Below are 21,055 nucleotides of genomic sequence, written 5' to 3' on the forward strand. Positions count from 1 at the left end.
CCCGGACGCTCCGTAAGGTAAGGAAATAGCAGAGTAGGGGAGGCGGCGAGGCGGGGAGGCGGGGAGGCGGGGAGGCGGGGAGGTAGCCGCGGTTCGTTGGCTGGTGTGGGCATATAACCTACTTGTAAGACAAGTTCTTGTCTGCGGGCCTCTGCCTGGCCCTAAATATGTGTGTTCTCGAATCTTAGTGACCAAGTGATCGCCAAGGCCGCATCAGACAAGGGTGGGGTGTCGGTGCCTTTGTCTACAACGGAAGATGGCGACGGGCAGGGTGTGAGAAAATGGCCGCCAGGGTCACATGTTTTGCTGAGTATACCCACCTGAAATGACTAGGTTAGCTGCTCCCAGCAACCGTCCCGGCTTGCGGGGTCCCAGAGGAACCCTGAGGGAGTCACTCAGAGCTCTTTCTGCTGCAGCGCAGATCCACGGCCAGGCCTACAGACCGAAGAACTGGAAGCCTCTCCCACCCATTTGCCTTCTTCCCCTCCTCCTCCCTCCCTCCCTCAGGCCACAGAGCAGAGTCTGCTGGAGGGAATGGATTTACCTCTGGAGTGGGGGCAAGTAAGACTTTCTTCAGAAGCCATCTCAGGGAGCTCCTGACCTGGCTGGAGAATGAGGTCTCCCCCTTAAAAAAATAATTACTAGTCTGAAAATGTCTTCTTCCTGATAACTTAGTTCCAGCCACTCCTCTTCCTCTAGCCTAAACTTTGGGGTGAGGCCGAGCCCCTCTACCCCAAGCATATCAACCTCTAGCATATCCAGGCAGAAAATGACTCCCTCTGCCTACTCCTACCTCTTACGTACGAAGCACTCACTGCCCCTACATCCATGGAAGGCTTCTAAACCCTTACCCTAGAGAAACACAACTCCTCTGGACCCCAAACCAGCCCTAGCCACCTTCACCTTCCCCCCTGCATTAGCAAATTCTTCCTTTTTCTTTAAGACCTAACTCTTGTCGCTTCTATGAACTTTCCCAGCTGAGAGAGAAACTCAGAGCACCTTGTTGCATTTATCACTTAGTATTATAATCATTTATGTGGCTGTATTTCCTCACAGGAGAGTGAACTCCCTGAGACTAGGGGCCATATATCTTCGCGCCCTCAGCAGGACCCAGCACAAGACTGGTACAAGGCACGCTTCAGCAAATGTTTGTTAAATGGGTAAGTTTACGGGCCTACACCACAAATCAACGGGAAATGGACATTTTAGTAGATAGTGCTGGGAAATTTGGCTCACCATAACGAGAAAAATAAAACTGGATCCCTATTTATTTCCACATGAGAGGGTGGAGAATATCTTTGTGACCTAGGACTGTGGAAGGACTTTTTAAACAAAGTCCCAAGTGCACAAACCATGAGGAAAAAATTTGTGATGAAGTCTTCGATAGGAATGAAAATTGGTATTACTACTTTGGAAAACAATTAAGAATAGTTAAACAATCAGAATAGTTAAAGATGGCCCTGGGACCCAGCAATTCTGTTAGAGATGTGTGTATATATATGTGTGTGTGTGTATATATATATATATATATATATAGGTATGTGTGTATATATATATATGTATGTATATATATATATATATATGTATGTATGTTAAGTCCTAGAGAAATTCTTAAACATATGCACAAGGAGGCATGTGCAAGAATATTCATTGCAAAATAAAGATAAAAAGAAAACAATCAAGAAAAGAATATTCATCACAGAACTGTTAGTAATAGAGAAAAAAATCTCAACAATCTAAAAGTTCACCAAAAGGAGAATAAATAAATAGTGGTGTAGCCACACAACAGACTACTATATACAACAGTAAAAAAAAAATGAACCAGAATTGGGTATATCAATCCAGATAAATTTCAGAAACATACTGCTGTGATAAAATGCAAGTTGTGGAAGGATACATGATGTGTGAGACCATTTATATAGATTTTTTTAAACTAGAAAACAATGCACTATGTTGTTTATCAATTACATAGATATGTAAACAATATTTTTTAAACAAAGGAATTAAATACCAAATGCAGAATGGTGATTACCTCTGGAGAACAAAATGAGAGAGAAATACACAGGGGACTTTGTCTAATATTTTATCTGGGTAATAGGTACATGGGTGTGTGCTATATTATTCTTCATACTTATTTGTATGCCTGAAGTATTTCATATTATTTTAGAAAGACTATGAGGATCTGTAACAAAATTAATGGTGTCTAAATCTAGATCAGTGGTTCTCAAACCTAGGCTGCAGCAGAATCACTTGGGAGAGCTTGTTAAAATACCAGATGCTGGGCCCCACACCCAGAATTGCGTTTTAGTTAAGTCTGTATTGCATTTCTAACAAGTTCTCAGGTGGTGGTGGTGGTGGTGGTGGTGGTGGTGATGATGGTGATGAAGAAGAAGAAGAAGAAGAAAATGATGATGACGATGAAGCTGCTGCTGCTGCTAGTCCAGGTACCACATTTTGAGAACTGCTGACAGAGAAAATGAAATTATCAATGAATTTAGTTTTCTTCATTGTGCTTTTCTTTGTTTTCCATGTATTCAATGAGTGAGTGTTACTTTAGGGAGAGGTCTTTGTTGTTTTTTAAATTCTCTTTCATCTCTACTTCCCACTCTCATTTCCTTCATGTAGGCAAGCATTTTAAAGTGTTTTATGCATATCTTTTTGTTTATATGTGTTCTTGCAAAATATGTATTGTTGTTTTACATGCATGTATTTCCGCAAAATGTTCATTTTTCCATTTTTCAAAATTCAGAACAGTTGAAAAAATAGTACAATGAAAGCCCATACACTCTTAATATTTTGCCAAATTTGTTCTACTTCTCTTTATATGTATATGTGTACATCTTCTTGCAGGCAGTATAACAGCTCACCCCTAAAAACTTCAGCACTCATCTACTAGAATAAGGACATTCTCCTGCATAACCACAATACTGTTATCACACCTAAGAAAACTTACTACTTCAATAATACCATCAAAGATACCCTATATACAAATTTTCCAATTGAGCCCAAAATGTTCTTAGACCTGCTCTGATTTTTTGATCCCAGTATCTAATTAAGGTTTGTGTATTACGTTTGGTTGTTTTAGCACTTTAACATTTTTTAATCTAAAATAGTACCACTAGATTTTTTGTGTGTTTGAGATTACACCAATACTTTTCAAGAGTCCAGGCCAGTTTCTTATAGAATATCCCACAGAATATCTGGATTCATCTGCTCTTTCCACATGAAAGGTTAAATTATTAATTGTATAAACTTATTAATTATATAATTGTATATAATTATATATAATTATATATATAATTATATATAATTATATACATTATCTATCTAATTATATATAATTATATAATTTTATATATTAAATACATATATAATTATATAAATAATTATATATAATTATATAGTTATATATTATATATATAATTATATAATTATAATTATATAAATTATTAATTATATAAATTATATAAACCATTATTCAGGTTAAATAATTTCAGCAATAACAGGACATAGAGGATACTGCTTACTTCATATTGTATCTCCTCAGGGGGCACTTAATACCAGCTTGGCCCACGGTGGAGAATATTCTGTGTCTGTGCATTTTTTTTTTATATCTTTATTGGATTGCTTTACAGTGGTGTGTTAGTTTCTGCTTTATAACAAAGTGAATCAGTTGTACATATACATATGTTCCCATATCTCTTCCCTCTTGCATCTCGCTCCCTCCCACCCTCCCTATCCCACCTCTCTAGGTGGTCACAAAGCACCGAGCTGATCTCCCTGTGCTATGCGGCTGCTTCCCACTAGCTATCTATTTTACGTTTGGTAGTGTATATATGTCCATGCCACTCTCTCGCTTTGTCACAGCTTACCCTTCCCCCTCCCCATATCCTCAAGTCCATTCTCTAGTAGGTCTGTGGCTTTATTCCTGTCTTACCCCTAGGTTCTTCATGACTTTTTTTCTTAAATTCCATATATATGTGTTAGCATACGGTATTTGTCTTTCTCTTTCTGACTTACTTCACTCTGTATGACAGACTCTAGGTCCATACACCTCATTACAAATAGCTCAGTTTCGTTTCTTTTTATGGCTGAGTGATATTCCATTGTATATATGTGCCACATCTTCTTTATCCATTCATCCGATGATGGACACTTAGGTTGTTTCCATGTCCTGGCTATTGTAAATAGAGCTGCAATGAACATTTTGGTACATGGCTCTTTTTGAATTTTGGTTTTCTCAGGGTATATGCCCAGTAGTGGGATTGCTGGGTCATATGGTAGTTCTATTTGTAGTTTTTTAAGGAACCTCCATACTGTTCTCCATAGGGGCTGTACCAATTCACATTCCCACCAGCAGTGCAAGAGTGTTCTCTTTTCTCCACACCCTCTCCAGCATTTATTGTTTCTAGATTTTTTTGATGATGGCCATTCTGACTGATGTGAGATGATATTTCATTGTAGCTTTGATTTGCATTTCTCTAATGATTAATGATGTTGAGCATTCTTTCATGTGTTTATTGGCAGTCTGTATGTCTTCTTTGGAGAAATGTCTATTTAGGTCTTCTGCCCATCTTTGGATTGGGTTGTTTGTTTTTTTGTTATTGAGCTGCATGAGCTCCTTGTAAATTTTGGAGATTAATCCTTTGTCAGTTGCTTCCTTTGCAAATATTTTCTCCCATTCTGAGGGTTGTCTTTTGGTCTTGTTTATGGCTTCCTTTGCTGTGCAAAAGCTTTGAAGTTTCATTAGGTCCCATTTGTTTATTTTTGTTTTTATTTCCATTTCTCTAGGAGATGGGTCAAAAAGGATCTTGCTGTGATTCATGTCATAGAGTGTTCTGCCTATGTTTTCCTCTAAGAGTTTGATAGTTTCTGGCCTTACATTTAGGTCTTTAATCCACTTTGAGCTTATTTTTGTGTATGGTGTTAGGGAGTGATCTAATCTCATACTTTTACATGTAGCTGTCCAGTTTTCCCAGCACCACTTATTGAAGAGGCTGTCCTTTCTCCACTGTACATTCCTGCCTCCTTTATCAAAGATAAGGTGACCATATGTGCGTGGGTTTATCTCTGGGCTTTCTATCCTGTTCCATTGATCTGTCTTTCTGTTTCTGTGCCAGTACCATACTGTCTTGATTACTGTAGCTTTGTAGTATAGCCTGAAGTCAGGGAGCCTGATTCCGCCAGCTCCGTTTCTCATTCTCAAGATTGCTTTGGCTATTGGGGGTCTTTTGTGTTTGCATACAAATTGTGAATTTTTTTGTTCTAGTTCTGTGAAAAATGCCAGTGGTAGTTTGATAGGGATTGCATTGAATCTGTAGATTGCTTTGGATAGTAGAGTCATTTTCACAATGTTGATTCTTCCAATCCAAGAACATGGTATATCTCTCCATCTATTTGTATCATCTTTAATTTCTTTCACCAGTGTCTTATAGTTTTCTGCATACAGGTCTTTTGTCTCCTTAGGTAGGTTTATTCCTAGATACTTTATTCTTTTTGTTGCAACAGTAAATGGAAGTGTTTTCTTGATTTCACTTTCAGATTTTTCATCATTAGTGTATAGGAATGTCAGAGATTTCTGTGCATTAATTTTGTATCCTACTACTTTACCAAATTCATTGATTAGCTCTACTAGTTTTCTGGTAGCATCTTTAGGATTCTCTATGTATAGTATCATGTCATCTGCAAAGAGTGACAACTTTACTTCTTCTTTTCCAATTTGGATTCCTTTTATTTCCTTTTCTTCCCTGATTGCTGTGGCTAAAACTTCCAAAACTATGTTGAATAAGAGTGGTGAGAGTGAACAACTGTGTCTTGTTCCTGATCTTAGTGGAAATGCTTTCAGTTTTTCACCATTGAGGACGATGTTGGCTGTGGGTTTGTCATATATCGCCTTTATGATGTTGAGGAAAGTTCCCTCTATGCCTACTTTCTGCAGGGATTTTATCATCAATGGGTGTTGAATTTTGTCAAAAGCTTTCTCTGCATCTATTGAGATGATCATATGGTTTTTCTCCTTCAATTTGTTAATATGGTGTATCATGTTGATTGATTTGCATATATTGAATCCTTGCATTCCTAGAATAAACCCCACTTCACCATGGTCTGTGATCCTTTTAATGTGCTGTTGGATTCTGTTTGCTAGTATTTTGTTGAGGATTTTTGCATCTATGTTCATCAGTGATATTGACCTGTAGTTTTCCTTCTTGGTGACATCCTTGTCTGGTTTTCGTATCAAGGTGATGGTGACCATGTAGAATGAGTTTCAGAGTGTTCCTCCCTCTGCTATATTTTGGAAGAGTTTGAGAAGGATACGTGTGAGCTCTTCTCTAAATGTTTGATAGAATTCGCCTGTGAAGCCATCTGGTCCTAGGCTTTTGTTTGTTGGAAGATTTTTAATCACAGTTTCAATTTCAGTGTTTGTGATTGGTCTATTCATATTTTGTATTTCTTCCTGATTCAGTCTTGGCAGGTTATGCATTTCTAAGAATTTGTCCATTTCTTCCAGGTTGTCCATTTTATTGTCATAGAGTTGCTTGTAGTAATCTCTCATGATCTTTTTTATTTCTGCAGTGTCAGTTGTTACTTCACCTTTTTCATTTCTAATTCTATTGATTTCAGTCTTCTCCCTTTTTTTCTTGATGAGTCTGGCTAATGGTTTATAAATTTTGTTTATCTTCTCAAAGAGCCAGCTTTTAGTTTTATTCATCTTTGCTATCATTTCCGTCATTTCTTTTTCATTTATTTCTGATCTGATTTTTATGATTTCTTTCCTTCTGCTAACTTTGAGGTTTTTCTGTACTTCTCTAATTGCTTTAGGTGCAAGTTTAGGTTGTTTATTCGAGATGTTTCCTGTTTCTTAAGGTAGGATTGTATTGCTATAAACTTCCCTCTTAGAACTGCTTTTGCTGCATCCCATAGGTTTTGGGTTGTCGTGTCTCCATTGTCGTTTGTTTTTAGGTATTTTCTTATTTTCTCTTTCATTTCTTCAGTGATCACTTCGTTATTACGTAGTGTATTGTTTAGCCTCCATGTGTTTGTATTTTTTACAGGTCTTTTCCTTTAATTGATATCTAGTCTCATTGCGTTGTGGTTGGAAAAGATACTTGATACAATTTCAATTTTCTTAAATTTACCAAGGCTTTATTTCTGACCCAAGATATGATCTATCCTGGAGAATGTTCCTTGAGCACTTGAGAAAAATGTGTATTCTGTTGTTTTTGGATGGAATGTCCTATAAATATCAATTAAGTCCATCTTGTTTAATGTATCATTTAAAGCTTGTGTTTCCTTATTTATTTTCATTTTCGATGATCTGTCCATTGGTGAAAGTGGGGTGTTAAAGTCCCCTACTATGAATGTGTTACTGTCAATTTCCCCTTTGATGGCTGTTAGTATTTGCCTTATGTATTGAGATGCTCCTATGTTGGGTGCATAAGTATTTACAATTGTTGTATCTTCTTCTTGGATCGATCCCTTGATCATTATGTAGTGTCCTTCTTTGGCTCTTGTAATAGTCTTTATTTTAAAGTCTATTTTGTATGATATGAGAATTGCCACTCCAGCTTTCTTTTGGTTTCCATTTGCATGGAATATCTTTTTCCATCCTCTCACTTTCAGTCTGTATGTGTCTCTAGGTCTGAAGTGGGTCTCTTTAGACAGCATATATATGGGTCTTGTTTTTGTATCAATTCAGCCAATCTTTTTCTTTTGGTGGGAGCATTTAGTCCATTTACATTTAAGGTAATTATCGATATGTATGTTCCTATTCCCATTTTCTAAATTGTTTTTGGTTCGTTATTGTAGGTCTTTTGCTTTTCTTGTGTTTCTTGCCTAGAGAAGTTCCTTTAGCATTTGTTGTAAAGCTGGTTTGGTGGTGCTGACCTCTCTCAGCTTTTGCTTGTCTGTAAACTTTTAATTTCTCCATCAAATCTGAATGAGATCCTTGCTGGGTAGAGTCATCTTGGTTGCAGGTTTTTCTCATCACTTTAAATATGTCCTGCCAGTCCTTTCTGGCTTGCAGAGTTTCTGCTGAAAGATCAGCTGTTAACCTTATGGGGGTTCCCTTGTGTGTTATTTGTTGTTTTTCCCTTGCTGCTTTTAATATGTTTTCTTTGTATTTCATTTTTGACAGTTTGATTATTATGTGTCTTGGCGTATTTCTCCTTGGATTTATCCTGTATGGGACTCTCTGTGCTTCCTGGACTTGATTAACTATTTCCTTTCCCATATTAGGGAAGTTTCAACTATAATCTCTTCAAATATTTTCTCAGTCCCTTTCTTTTTCTCTTCTTCTTCTGGAACCCCTATAATTCGAATGTTGGTGTGTTTAATGTTGCCCCAGTGGTCTCTGAAACTGTCCTCAGTCCTTTTCATTCTTTTTTCTTTATTCTGCTCTGCAGTAGTTATTTCCACTATTTTATCTTCCAGGTCACTTATCCGTTCTTCTGCCTCAGTTATTCTGCTATTGATCCCATCTAGAGTATTTTTAATTTCATTTTTACTGTGTTGTTCATTGTTGCTTGTTTCATCCTTAGTTCTTCTAGGTCCTTGTTAAATGTTTCTTGCATTTTGTCTGTTCTATTTCCAAGATTTTGGATCATCTTTACTATCATTATTCTGAATTCTTTTTCAGGTAGACTGCCTATTTCCTCTTCATTTGTTAGGTCTGGTGGGTTTTTATCTTGCTCCTTCATCTGCGGTGTGTTTTTCTGTCTTCTCATTTTGCTTATCTTACTGTGTTTGGGGTCTCATTTTTTCAGGCTGCAGGTTCGTAGTTCCCGTCGTTTTTGGTGTCTGTCCCCAGTGGCTCAAGTTGGTTCAGTGGGTAGTGTAGGCTTCCTGGTGGAGGGGACTAGTTCCTGTGTTCTGGTGGATGAGGCTGGATCTTGTCTTTCTGGTGGGCAGGTCCACGTCTCGTGGTGTGTTTTGGGGTGTCTGTGGACTTATTATGATTTTAGGCAGCCTCTCTGCTAATGGGTGTGGTTGTGTTCCTGTCTTGCTAGTTGCTTGGCATAGGGTGTCCAGCACTGTAGCTTGCTGGTCGTTCAGTGAAGCTGGGTGCTCATGTTGAGATGGAGATCTCTGGGAGATTTTCACCATTTGATAATATTTGGAGCTGGGAGGTCTCTTGTGGACCAGTGTCCTGAAGTTGGCTCTCCCATCTCAGAGGCACAGCACTGACTCCTGGCTGCAGCACCAAGAGCCTTTCATCCGCATGGCTCAGAATAAAAGGGAGAAAAAGAAGAAAAGAAAGAAAGAGAGAGAGAGAGAGAGAGAGAGAGAAAGAAAGAAAGAAAGAAAGAAAGAAAGAAAGGAAGGAAGGAAGGAAGGAACAGAGGAAGGAAGGGGGTAAAATAAAATAAAGCAAGATAAAATAAAATAAAATAAAATTTTTTTTAAAGTAAATAAAAAAACAAAAAGAAAATAGACCGACAGAACCACAAATGGTGAAAGCAAAGCTATACGGACAAAATCTCACACAGAAGCATACACATACACGCTTGCAAAAAGAGGAAAAGGGGAAAAACAATAAATCTTGCTCTCAAAGTCCACCTCCTCAATTTGGGATGATTCGTTGTCTATTCATGTATTCCACAGATGCAGGGTACATCAAGTTGCTTGTGGAGATTTAATCCGCTGCTGCTGAGGCTGCTGGGAGAGATTTTCCTTTCCCTTCTTGGTTCGCACAGCTCCTGGGGCTCAGCTTTGGATTTGGCCCCGCCTCTTCGTGTAGGTCGCTGGAGGGTGTCTGTTCTTCGCTCAGACAGGACGGGGTTAAAGGAGCAACTGACTTGGGAGCTCTGGCTCACTCAGGCCGGGGGGAGGGAGGGGTACGGAGTGCGGGGTGAGCCTGCGGCAGCAAAGGCCAACGGGATGTTGCACCAGCCTGAGGCCCGCTGTGCGTTCTCCCGGGGAAGTTGGCCCTGGATCCCGGGACCCTGGCAGTGGCGGGCTGCACAGGCTCCCCAGAAGGGAGGTATGGATAGTGACCTGTGCTCGCACACAGGCTTCTTGGTGGCGGCAGCAGCAGCATCCTTAGCCTCTCATGCCCATCTCTGGGGTCCGCGCTGTTATCCACGGCTCACCCCCGTCTCTGGAGCTCTTTTAAGCAGCGCTCTTAATCCCCTCTCCTCGCGCACCAGGAAACAAAGAGGGAAGAAAAAGTCTCTTGCCTCTTTGGCAGGTCCAGACTTTTCCCCGGACTGCCTCCTGGCTAACCATGTTGCACTAACCCCTTCAGGCTGTGTTCACGCCGCCAGTCCTCTCCCTGGGCTCCGACTGAAGCCCGAGCCTCAGCTCCCAGCCTCACTCGCCCCGGCAGGTGAGCAGACAAACTTCTCGGGCTGGTGAGTTCCGGTCGGCACCTATCCTCTGTGCGGGAATCTCTCTGCTTTGCCCTCCACACCTCTGTTGCTGTGCTCTCCTCCGTGGCTCCAAAGCTTCCCCCCTCCGCCACCTGCAGTCTCCGCCCACGAAGGGGCTTCCTAGTGTGTGGAAACCTTTCCTCCTTCACAGCTCCCTCACACTGGTGCAGGTCCCGTCCCTGTTCTTTTGTCTCTGTTTATTCTTTTTTCTTTTGTCCTACTCAGGTATGTGGGGAGTTTCTTGCCTTTTGGGAGGTCTGAGGTCTTCTGCCAGCGTTCAGTAGGTGTTCTGTAGGAGTTGTCCCACGTGTAGATGTATTTCTGGTGTATCTGTGGGGAGGAAGGTGATCTCCATGCCTTATTCTTCCCCCATCTTCCTCCTACCCCCTCACCTTTAGGTTTTAATCCATTTAGAATCCACGCTCATTTGTGGTGATAGGTAGGTATGCAATTTTATTTTTTCCACATAGTGAGCCACATTTCCCACCACCAAATACTAAACAATCCTTCCTTTTTCATTGATTTACCGTGCCACCTTTGTCGTATATTATGAAACATACACACATAGGTCTCTTTCTGTTCTTGTACTAATACCACCTTTTTTTTTTAATATTTTGTAACGTATCTTAAATCTGATAGGGCAAGTCCCCTCCTCTTTAGTCTTCTTTTGGGTTGTCTTAACTATATCTCTGCATAAATCTTCAAAAGATTTTATCAAGCTCTTCAAAAAAACAACTGTAATTTTGATTAGGATTGCACTGAATTTATAGATTAATTTGGGAGAGTTGACACTATCAAAATATTAACTTGTCCCATCCAAGATCATGGAATATCTCCTCATTTGTTCAGTTCACCTTCTATCTGTGCTCTTTATTAAGAGTTTAAAGTTTTCTCTTTAGAAGTTTTGTGTTTTTACTAATTTAATTCCTAGTGACTTTACAGTTTTAGTTACTATTCTGAATATTTTTATTTTTTGAATAGATAATATACACGCATTTTGAATAGCAAAACTATATAAAAATTATACTTTGAGAATTGTCACTCATCTTTGTCCATTCTACCCAGTTGCCACCATACACACCGCCCACAGTTACCAGTTTTATTCATTTTTTTATTCTTGCAGTGTCTCTTTATGCAGATACAAACAAGCATAAATGTATATCATATTCCATCTCCCTCTTTCTTACACAAAAGGTGACATACTATACATACAGTTATACATGTTGCTTTTTTCACGTGATACATCCTGCAGGTCCTTGCATATCAGAGCATTAGAAAGTTTCCACTACATAGAAAGTCATGTAGTATGACTTGAAACTGTTGAGAGTTGAGAAACCGTTACATTATGTGGGTGTGTAATAGTTTATTTAATGACTGCAATACCCTACTGATGGATGTTCAGGGTATTTTCAGTCCTTTGGTATTACAAATGGTGCCATGATGAATAGACATTTCATATGTATGCAGATATTTCTATAGGATAAATTCTAAGAATCACATTTATAACTTTGGTAGATATTGCCAAAATTTCCCTCCGTAGGTGTACCATTTTGCACTTACCACCCATGTATGAGTTTATGTGTTTCACCACCACCTCGCTCAGAAAGTGTATCATTAAAGACTTTCAGATTTTTGCCAATGTGATAGGTGAGAAACAGTATCTCACTGTAGTTTTAATTGACATTTCTTTTATGATGAGTGAGGTTGAGCATCTTTTCATATGTTTAAGGGTCATTTTTGTCTTTTCCTGTGAGTTGTCTATTTATATGCTCTGTTTATTTTCTCGATTTCTACAGGCTTGTTATATAATTAGAGAAATTAGACCTTTGTGAATGATATCAGTTGTCAGTATTTTTTTCCCAGTTTGTTGTTCTTTTGACTTTGCTAATGGATATTTTCCAAGCAAATTTTACTTTATTTTTATGTAAACAAGTTTATCTATGTTTTCTTTTATGGATTCTAGATTTTGATTTGTACATTTGTGATAGATTGCATTAATGGCCCCAATTTTTTATGTGTCTTCACACCCTTTTGTAGTGCCCTCCCATAGTGACTGAGTTTGGCCATATAATTTACTTCAACCAACAGGATAGTAGCAAATTTGATATAAGCAGAGACCTGAGAAAGCTCTTGCATATTCTGCTTCCTCTCTTGGACCCCTGCCACTGCTGTGAGAACATACCCAGGCTAGTCTGCTGGAGGGATGTGAGAGACATATAGAAATGAACCTGGTCCTCCCAGCCAAGGCATCCTATAGCAGCCAACCTCCAGCCAAGCCACCAACTTAGTGCAGACACATGAGCTGGCAGAGTTGAGATCAACAGAGCCTGATCCAGTGCGTAGAACCTCTCAGCTGACCATAGACTCTGTCTAAGTTTGGGTATCTAAATATTCATTTTGGTTTTTTATAGAGAATTATTGTAGCAATAGTCCCCCATCATTGTTCTTCCTTTTCAGAGATATTCTGGCTGTGCTTGTTTGTTATTTTTCCATTTGATCTTTAATTCAGTTTGTCTAGTTTCAGAAAAAGAAAAAATATGGTATTTTTAATTAGCTTATACTAAATTTATAAATTAATTTTACATCTTTATGATTTTGAGTCTTCCTATTTAAGAAAATGGGGTGCCTTTCTATTTGTTTCTTCAGAGTGTTACAAATGTTTTCTCTTGAAGGATTTAGACATTTCTTGTTAAGTTTGTTTCTAGGTATTTGCTGTAGACTGAATATTTGTGTCTGCCCCCACCCCCCAAATTTTACGTTGAAACCTAACCCCCAATGTGATAGTGTTTGGAGGTAGGACCTTTGGCAGGTGATTAGATCATGAGATTGGAGCCCTCATGACTGGGATTAGTGCCCTTATAAAAGAGACCCAAGAGAGCTCCCTTTCCACTCCTGCCATGTGAGGACACAGTGAGAAGATGGCTGTCTATAAACCAGGAAGTGGGCCCTCCCCAGACGTAAAATCTTTGAGTGTCTTGATCTTGGACTTCCCAGCCTCTAGAACTGTGAATAATAAATTTCGGTTATTTATAAGCCAACCAGTCTGTGGTATTCTGTTATAGCAGCCCCAACAGACTAAGACATTATTTTGTCTTTTTTGTTGCTATGATAAATGAAGCCTTCTCTTCTATATGTCTTCTAACTGAATGATTTCTATATATTAATTTTATATCCTGCTACCTTGCTGAGTTCTCTTGTTTGTAATAGTTTTCTATTGGTTTGCTTGGGTTTTCTGGCTCTACAGTCTTATCTATAAGGAATGATAGCTTTACCTCCTCCATTCCAATTGTAATTTCTAATTTCTTTTTCTTTTCTAATCACAATGCTTTTGCTACCTCCAATATAATGTTAAATTGTAGTGGAGAGAGTAGATACCCTTGTGAGTTTAGCATATAAATGCTGCTAGTGTTTCCTGGTTAAGTGAAGTGCTGGATTGCTGGATTTGGGGATGGATGGATGGATAGATAGATAGACAGATAGGCAGACATAATTATATTAAGGAAGAAATTTTTATAAAGAATTTTTTGTAAAGAATGGGTATTGAATTTTGTCAAATGGTTCTTTGGTATCTCTGGAAATGATGATATGATTTTTCTCCTTAGATTCAACAATATGTTAGATCGTATTAATGGATTTCCTAATATTGAATGATTTTTGCATTCTTGGAAATAAACTCCACATAGTCAGGGATTCTGTTTGCTAATATTTAGGATTTTGCATCGATATTCATAAGTGAAGATTGGTTTATATCATTTTCTTTTTCTTGTGAAATCTTTGTTAGATCTTGATATCAATGTTATACTCACTTCATAAAAAGAATATGAAAGTGTTCCTTCTTTATCTAGGATCAGGAAAATAAAAATAGCATTCAAATGATCTGCTTTTCAGTGTTAGCAGACTTCCCCTGTGAAATCATTATGGCCCAGTGCTTTGGGGGGAAAGTAGCTCTTTATAACTTTTTCTATTTCTTCCATGGAAATTGGTCTATATGGACTTTTCTCTTTTAGAGTTTTGGTAAATTATATTTTCCTAGGATGTTTTCCATTTCTTCAAGGTCTTTAAAACGATTTGCATAGAGTTGCATGAGGAAGTCCTTCATAATGTTTAAAATGTCCTCTTGCTATGGTTATGTCCAACTTTTCATTTCCTGGTTTGTGTCTTTGTGCTTTCTCCTTTTTTTGATTATTATTTAATGGCTTATTTATTTCTTTTTAACAGAATTGGTTAATCTATTTATTTATTAGTTCTACTGTTACCTGTTTTCTAACTCCTTTATTTGAGCTTTTCTCTTTGTTAATTCTTTCCTTCTGTTCCCCTTAAGTTTATTCTGTTTCTCTTTCACTAACTTTCTGAGTTGGGTTCATTTAATTTTTTCCCTTGTTTTTAGTATAAGTATTTTGAGGCAGTGAACTTTTCTCTGACTGCTGCTTTATCTGTACCCATAGATTCTGATATGTAATGTTTTCATTATTATTATTGTCTAGAAATTCAGCAATTTTGGTTTGAGTTTGCCCTTTGACCCAAGAATTGTTTGACAGAGAGTTTTTATATATTCAGATGGAAGATCTTTTTTACATTGATTTCTACTTTTATCCAGGTGTGATCAGAGAACATTGTCAGTATTAGTTCTACCTTTTGGAATTTATTGAGATTTTCTTCTTGGCCTAATATTGATTTTGTTGTTTAGGTTTTCTGTATTCTTACTGGGTTTTTGTTGCTGTTGTTGTTCATTTGATCTGTCCTGGAATGAGAAAGGTGAGTTAAATTTCTCCTGTTCTTAGTTTGTTTCAATCTGTTATCTATTTCTCCTTGTATCTCTTAATATTTCAGCTTTGTGAAAGTTGCTATGTTATTTGATACAAAAATACTCATAACTTTATATTTTCATTGTGAATTGTGGCCTTTTTTGTCTCAATTCTTTTTTGTAATAAGCTTTTTATTTCAGAATAATTTTAGTTTTATAGAACCCTTCATCTAGTTGCCTCTCATTTTAATATCTTATATGACTACATCTGAGAAAACTAAGAGATTAGCATTAGTACATTGCTATTAACTAAACTCCTGACTTTATTCAGATTTCACCAGTTTTTCCACTAATATCCTTTTTCTGTTCCAGGCTCCAAACCAGAATACCACATTGCATTTAGTCATCATATCTCTTCCAACCTGTGGACAGTTCCTTAGTCTTTCCTTTTCATGACATTGACAGTCAATTAATGCCTTTCATTCTGACTTTCTAACTTGGCTGATAATTAAGATTACAACCTCTGCTTTCTTTATTTGCATTTGACTGGTATACCTTTGCCCTTCTTCTATTTTTAACCTCTCTGAATCTGTTTTAGTTGACTCTCTTGAATACAGTAGTTGGGTTTTGCTCAGGGATCCAATACAAAAATGTTTTTCTTTAAATAGATGAGCTAAGACCATTTATATTTATCGATACAAAAGATGTTTGGTGTTAATATTATCACATTAAGTTTTATTTTCTTTTTTAGCTATATTTTTATATATTAAAATCATGTTACTATGTAGTCTATTTTGTTTGTTTTTATCAGTTAACACTCAATTTTTTTTGTTTTCTTTTATTTTTTGAATTTATGAATTTTATTTTTTTATACAGCAGGTTCTTATTAGTTATCCATTTTATACATACTAATGTATATATGTCAATCCCAATCTCCCTATTCATCACAACACCACCATGCCCCCGCCACTTTCCCCCCTTGGTGTCCATATGTTTGTTCTCTACATCTGTGTCTCTATTTCTGCCCTGCAAACTGGTTCATCTGTACCATTTTTCTACATTCCACACATATGTGTTAATATATGATATTTGTTTTTCTCTTTCTGACCTACTTCACTCTATATGACAGTCTGTAGATCCATCCACGTCTCTACAAGTGACCCAATGTCGTTCCTTTTTATGGCTCAGTAATATTCCCTTGTATATATGCACCACATATTCTTTATCCATTCGTCTGTCGATGGGCATATAGGTTGCTTCCATGACTTGGCTATTGTAAATAGTGCTGCAGTGAACACTGGGGTGCATGTGTCTTTTTGAATTATGGTTTTCTCTGGGTATATGCCTAGTATGCCTAGTATATATATGCTGCTGTATCATATGGTAAGTCTATTTTGAGTTTTTTAAGGAACCTCCATACTGTTCTCCATACTGGCTATATCAATTTACATTCCCACAGCAGTGCAATAGGGTTCCCTTTTCTCCACACCCTCTCCAGCATTTGTTGTTTGTAGATTTTCTGAGAATGCTCATGCTAACTGGTGTGAGATGATACCTCATTGTAGTTTTGATTTGCATTTCTCTAATAATTAGTGATGTTGAGCAGCTTTTCATGTGCTTCTTGGCCATCTGTATGTCTTCTTTGGAGAAATGTCTATTCAGGTCTTCTGCCCAGTTTTGGACTGGGTTGTTTGTTTTTTTAATATTGAGCTGCATGAGCTGTTTATATATTTTGGAGATTAATCCTTTGTCCGTTGATTCGTTTGCAAATATTTTCTCCCATTCTGAGGGTTGTCTTTTCGTCTTGTTTGTAGTTTCCATTGCTTTGCAAAAGCTTTTAAGTTTCATTAGGTCCCATTTGTTTATTTTTGTTTTTATTTCCATTGCTATAGGAGGTGGATCAAAAAAGATGGTGCTGTGATTTATGTCAAAGAGTGTTCCATGTTTTCCTCTAACAGTTTTATAGCGTCCGGTCTTACATTTAGGCCCCTAATCCATTTTGAGTTTATTTTTGTGTATGATGTTAGGGAGCGTTCTAATTTCATTCTTTTACATGTAGCTGTCCAGTTTTCCCAGCACCACTTACTGAATGGTGGTCTTATTGAAGACTGTCTTTTCAGCACTGTATATCCTTGCCTCCTTTGTCATAGATTAGTTGACCATAGGTTCATGGGTTGATCTTTGGGCTTTCTATCCTGTTCCATGGATCTATATTTCTGTTTTTGTGCCAGTACCATATTATCTTGATTACTGTAGCTTTGTAGTATGGTCTGAAGTCAAGGAGTCTGATTCCTCCAGCTCCATTGTTTTTCCTCAAGACTGCTTTGGCTAGGGCTTCCCTGGTGGCGCAGTGGTTAAGAATCCACCTCCCAATACAGGGGACACGGGTTCAAGCCCTGGTCCAGGAAGATCCCACATGCCACAGAGCAACTAAGCCCATGCACCACAACTACCGAGCCTGCGCTCTAGAGCTGCGAGCCACAACTACTGAGCCTGCGTGCTGCAACTACTGAAGCCTGCATGCCTAGAGCCCGTGCTCCACAACAAGAGATGCCACCACGATGAGAAACCTGTGCACCGCAAGGAAGAGTAACCCCCACTTGCTGCAACAGGAGAAAAGCCCGCACGCAGCAACAAAGACCCAACGCAGCCAAAAATTAAATAAATAAATTTAAAAAAAAAAACTGCTTTGGCTATTTGGGGTCTTTTGTGTCTCCATACAAATTTTAAGATTTTTTGTTCTAGTTCTGTAAAAACTGCCATTGGTAATTTGATAGGGATTTCATTGAATCTGTAGATTGCTTTGGGTAGTATAGTCATTTTCACAGTATTAATTCTTCCAATCCAAGAACATGGTATATCCCTCCATCTGTTGGTATCATCTTTAATTTCTTTCATCAGTGTCTTATAGTTTTCTGCATACAGGTCTTTTGTCTCCCTAGGTAGGTTTATTCCTAGGTATTTTATTCTTTTTGTTGCAGTGGTAAATGGGAAGTTTCCTTAATTTCTCTTTCAGATTTTTCATCATTAGTGTACAGGAATGCAAGAGATTTCTGTGCATTAATTTTGTATCCTGCAACTTTAACAGATTCATTGATTAACTCTAGTAGTTTTCTGGTGGCATCTTTATGATTCTCTATGTATATAGTATCATGTCATCTGCAAACAGTGACAGTTTTATTTCTTCTTTTCCAATTTGTATTCCTTTTATTTCTTTTTCTTCTCTGATTGCCATGGCTAGGACTTCCAAAACTATGTTGAATAATAGTGGCGAGAGTGGACATCCTTGTCTTGTTCCTGATCTTAGAGGAAATGCTTTCACTTTTTCACCATTGAGAATGATGTCTGCTGTGGGTTTGTCATATATGGCCTTTATGATGTTGAGGTATGTTCCCTCTATGCCCACTGTCTGGTGAGTTTTTACCATAAATTGGTGTTGAATTTTGTCAAAAGCTTTTTCTGCATCTGTTGAGATGATCATATGGTTTTTTTTCTTCAATTTGTTAATATGGTGTTTCACATAGATTGATTTGCATATATTGAAGAATCCTTGCATCCCTGGGATAAATCCCACCTGATCATGGTGTATGATCCTTTTAGTGTGTTGTTGGATTCTGTTTGCTAGCATTTTGTTGAGGATTTTTGCATCTGTATTCATCAGTGATATTGGTCTGTAATTTTTTTTTGGTAGTGTCTTTGTCTAGTTTTGGTATCAGGGTGATGGTGGCCTCGTAGAATGAGTTTTGGAGTGTTCCTTCCTCTGCACTTTTTTTGGAAGAGTTTGAGAAGGATGGGTGTTAGCTCTTCTCTAAATGTTTGATAGACTTCTCCCGTGAAGCCATCTGGTTCTAGACTTTTGTTTGTTGGAAGATTTTTAATCACAGTTGCAATTTCATTACTTGTGATTGGTGTGTTCATATTTTCTATTCCTTCCCGGTTCAGTCTTGGAAGGTTATACCTTTCTAAGAATTTGTCCATTTCTTCCAGGTTGTCCATTTTATTGGCATAGAGTTGCTTGTAGTAGTCTCTTAGGATGCTTTGTATTTCTGCAGTGTCTGTTGTAACTTCTTTTTCATTTCTAATTTTATTGATTTGAGTCCTCTCCCTTTTTTTCTTGATGAGTCTGGCTAATGGTGTATCAATTTTGTTTATCTTCTCAAAAAACCAGCTTTTAGTTTTATTGATCTTTGCTATTGTTTTCTTTGTTTTTAATTTCATTTATTTCTGCTCTGTTCTTTATTATTTCTTTCCTTCTACTAACTTTGGGTTTTGTTTGTTCTTCTTTCTCTAGTTCCTTCAGGTGTGAGGTTAGGTTGTTTATTTGAGATTTTTCTTTGTTTCTTGAGGTAGGCTTGTATTGCCATAAACTTCCCTCTTAGAACTGCTTTTGCTGCATCCCATAGGTTTTGGATCGTCATGTTTTCATTGTCATTTGTTTCTAGGTATTTTTTGATTTCCTCTTTGATTTCTTCAGTGATCTCTTGGTTGTTTAGTAACGCATTATTTATCCTTCATGTGTTTGTGTTTTTTACATTTTTTTTCCCTGTAATTCATTTCTAATCTCATAGCGTTGTGGTCAGAAAAGATGCTTGATATGATTTCAATTTTCTTATATTGACTGAGGCTTGATTCGTGACCCAAGATGTGATCTATCCTGGAGAATGTTCCATGTGCACTTGAAAAGAAAGTGTAATCTGCTGTTTTTAGATGGAATGTCCTATAAATATCAACTATCTGGTCTATTGTGTCATTTCAAGCTTGTGTTTCCTTATTAATTTTCTGTTTGGATGATCTGTCCATTGGTGTAAGTGAGGTGTTAAAGTCCCCCACTCTTATTGTGTTACTGTTGATTTCCTCTTTTAGAGCTGTTAGCAGTTGCCTTATGTATTGAGGTGCTCCTATGTTGGGTGCATATATATTTATAATTGTTATATCTTTTCCTTGGATTGATCCCTTGATCATTATGTAGTGTCCTTCCTTGTCTCTTATAACATTTTTATTTTAAAGTCTATTTTGTCTGATATGAGTATTGCTACTCCAGCTTTCTTTAGATTTCCATTTGCATGGAATATCTTTCTCCATCCCCTCACTTTCAGTCTGTATGTGTCCCTAGGTCTGATGTGGGTCTCTTGTAGACAGCATATATATGGGTCTTGTTTTTGTATCCATTCAGTTAGCCTGTGTCTTTTGGTTGGAGCATTTAATCCATTCACGTTTAAGGTAATGTTATGTATGTTCCTGTGACCATTTTCTTAATTGTTTTGGGTTTGTTTTTGTAGGTCCTTTTCTTCTCTTGTGTTTCCCACTTAGAAAAGTTCCTTTAGCATTTGTTGTAGAGCTGGTTTGGTGGTGCTGAATTCTCTTAGCTTTTGCTGGTCTGTAAAGCTTTTGATTTCTCCATCGAATCTGAATGAGATTCTTGCCAGGTAGAGTAATCTTGGTTGAAGATTCTTCCCTTTCATCACGTTAAATATATAACGCCACTCCCTTCTGACTTGTAGTTTCTGCTGAGAAATCAGCTGTTAACCTTATGGGAGTTCCCTTGTATGTTATTTGTCATTTTTCCCTTGTTGCTTTTAATTATTTTTCTTTGTCTTTAATTTTCTTCAATTTGATTACTATGTGTCTCAGCGTGTTTCTCCTTGGGTTTATCCTGCCTGGGACCATCTGCGCTTCCTGGACTTGGGTGGCTATTTCCTTTCCCATGTTAGGTAAGTTTTCAACTCTCATCTCTTCAAATATTTTCTCGGTTCCTTTCTCTCTCTCTTCTCCTTCTGGACCCCTATAATGCGAATGTTGTTGTGTTTAATGTTGTCCCAGAGGTCTCTTAGGCTGTCTCGATTTCTTTTCATTCTTTTTCTTTATTCTGTTCCATGGCAGTGAGTTCCACCATTCTGTCTTCTAGGTCACTTATCTGTTCTTCTGCCTCATTTATTCTGCTATT

General features: G+C 37.7%; 1 long non-coding RNA gene across 7 annotated transcripts in view; it reads left to right on the top strand.

The window, feature by feature from the left end:
- Window positions 1–20: 20 nt before the first annotated feature.
- The window catches only part of LOC111169429 (uncharacterized), a 31,370-nt gene continuing 10,335 nt past the window's right edge, over window positions 21–21,055 (top strand). For 3 of the 7 annotated variants that reach the window (XR_016391361.1, XR_016391365.1, XR_016391366.1), the window contains exons 1-3: window positions 21–333; window positions 1,057–2,444; window positions 15,055–20,822. This is a non-coding gene — a long non-coding RNA (uncharacterized LOC111169429). The remainder of the gene's footprint in view (window positions 334–1,056; window positions 2,445–15,054; window positions 20,823–21,055) is intronic. The other 4 variants (XR_016391362.1, XR_002643214.3, XR_016391363.1 and 1 more) reach the window with 4 other exon arrangements.

This window comes from Delphinapterus leucas, chromosome X, assembly GCF_059928025.1.
Source record: "Delphinapterus leucas isolate spDelLeu-1000000601 "Yukka" chromosome X, BTC_Dleu_Yukka2, whole genome shotgun sequence".
Taxonomy (NCBI): Eukaryota; Metazoa; Chordata; class Mammalia; order Artiodactyla; family Monodontidae; genus Delphinapterus; species Delphinapterus leucas.